Here is a 2,839-nt window from a genome sequence, read left to right as displayed (position 1 = left end):
GCTAATGCTCTACTCTGATCTCCGATCCGATCCGATAAACGCGACCCCCCTGAGCGGCTGGGCGGCGGACGCTATCTCGCTACGCTGAAGTCGAGTGTGCGGTGATGACAATGGGCCCAAAGAGGTTCTGTGTATAAGTGGGCCGGAGAAGTGCTCGGTGAGTGCGCTGAATGATGAGAACGGAGATGACCAAGAGCAGAATACAGGTGGAATGTGAAGCATCGCGCACGCACGAACGACTCGTCGTCATTGGGAACAGGTGATTGTTGATTCCGGTAGTCAGCTGCCAGTCTGATGAATCGATCGTCCCTAAACGAATGATTTTACATATAGCCACTGAAACAACTTTAAGTTCTCTTCAGTGCCCGTGACACAAGTCATGAAAATGACACCCTTTTATTGGCTCCTGCTACTGACTGATAAATCTAGTCATACATTTCCATTTCAACAAACATTCAGAGATAAATCAGCTTATATACACAAACCCGTCGTTGCGTGGAAACATTGTATACATAGAAAGTTGTGTGGGACCTAAAAAACAAAAAACAAAACCAGAGCTTGTTAAACAAGGTCCCGCAAAATACAGAATACGCAGATACATATTATATACAAATAAGTGAAAATAATATATTGCAGAAGGAAGGGCCGAGATGAGAGACAAAAAAGAAGAAGAAAAAGTGGGGAAGGAAGAAAAACAGAGACAGTTGTGAATTGGATGGGCCTGGATATTCGATATTCAGAGGACAGTACAAGTTTAGCATAACTATATGAGACTATCAGTTATCAATTTACGCCATATGTCTTGAGCACAGTGGTGTCTCTTAAAAAAAAAGGAGCAAAAAAATCTGAAAAAAGTTCACACTCTTTCACAAAGCAATGATTCCCAAAAGGTCAACGTGATACAACGCAAAACCTTGAACGATGAAGGTATAAATACCGTTCACATGATTTCTGATTTTGTGGATAAGAGCTGTTTTAAAATAGTCTCTAATTTGGGGGTTCTCGGGTTCCCGATGGGGGTCCCCGGGAAAGGAGGGGGGCATGGTGGCTACTTTTGTAAAAATATGATATTCCATATGGTTTTCTTCTGTTTTCTGTTTTGTTTTGGGTTTTAAATTTACTCCTGAATTGTTACTTCACCAGAGAATATAGTCACAGTATAATATGTGCATTTACAACCAGTGTGAACCTACACTAAGGGTATTGCATGAATCACTAGTACAGAATTCATATTAATGATGATTAAATTGAAATAGTTTGTTACATTGTCTTTTGGCATCAAAGGGGAAATCCAGTCCAAGAACAAGTTAGTCTGATAAAAAAAAAAGGAGTAAAATCTTATATACTAGTTCAACGATAAGTCTCTAATTTTGGGGTTCTGGGATTCCCGATGATGGGGACCCCCGGGAAAGGAGGGGGCACATGGTGTCTACTTTTGTTCAAATTCTCATATGATATTTTATTACAGTAGAGATAATGCCTGAAAAGTTTTGTGATAAATAATTTGACCACTTGTTTTCAAGAAGATGTAATGTGTAAACAGGCCCTGCCAAATGTGTCACAAACAAAACATTTCAATTCTAAGGCAATTCTGTTTTTAGAGCAAGGAGGAATACTAATTTAATTTAATGGGGGGTCTTGGACCCTTTTAAGGCCCTCAAAGTAGGGCATAGTGCAACCCAGTGCACTTATGCAAAATTAATGTACTATATCACCCTTATCATAGTACATGTATATTCATAATGCATTTAAAGAACTCTTGACGGCTCCCTCCGGAGGCGTTAAGCGGGACATATGATACAGTGGCGGGCCTTAGATGGCTTGGTTGTTGGTTGTTGTGTTGTATGGCGCCCTTCTTAGTTGTTGTTTGTTGTTCGTCGAGGGCGCACTGTCGCCACTACCACAGAATATAATATAATGACCGAGAGTTATTAGCAGTGTCCGAGATGTTGTGTGTTTTCCAGAAAGATTGATCAACTCCGTGGGCGAGATGTTAAGCCCAAATGTCCGAGCGGTAAAAACATATACAGAGTGTAATCGACCTTTCGGAAACTAATAGTCTCGGTGGGGATGAGTTCTTGGTCAAAGTATATGACCGTGGAGGGAAGATGGAATATACAAGGGGAGGAATATATGTGCAGTTTGTGTGTGTGTGTGTGTGTGTGTGTGTGTGTGTGTGTGTGTAGTAGATGTGTATGTTGTGTATGGGTTGTGTAGTGTGTGAAAATAGAAACTAAGTCAAGTGAGTCGTACACAGAAACAAGGAAAGACACAGGGATGTAATACGAGTACTCAGATTTCAGGTTCAACAAAAACAAAAATCAAAGTTTAATCTTTCATTTACAACATTTCAAAATCGCCACTGTTACATACTCATTTATTAATGCATGCCTAAGCCAATTCGTAAATTCTAATACCGAACCATGCATACACTTTGTTTGATTGTTCGTGCGAATACAAGTTCTTCTATTTCCCCTTAGTTTCTGACTCGCCAGAATCCCTAACATGACATCTCATGAAACTAATACAAAGCATGTCTCTAACTCTTTTTGAATTTGCCGAAAAATCCCAAAATATAAATTGAAATTTTACATAGGAACATAAAGGGGGGGGGGGGTTAGTTGATATGTAGAGGAGTGAGCAGATGCTCATTACTTGGAGTAGAACTCCAAGAGTCTCCTCTACATATAAGGGGAGGGGGAGGGAGAAAGAAAGTAGTGTGTTGAGGAGTGAGCAGAGAGTAGCTCGTTACCTGGAGCAGGACTCCGGGAGTCTCCTGAGCTCCCGAACTGAAAAATTTTACTGCTTATATAGGCTTAATGCGGACGTCGAGGGAATC

This window comes from Diadema setosum, chromosome 15 (genome assembly GCF_964275005.1).
Source record: "Diadema setosum chromosome 15, eeDiaSeto1, whole genome shotgun sequence".
NCBI lineage: Eukaryota > Metazoa > Echinodermata > Echinoidea > Diadematoida > Diadematidae > Diadema > Diadema setosum.
Note: the sequence above shows the minus strand (reverse complement) of the source record.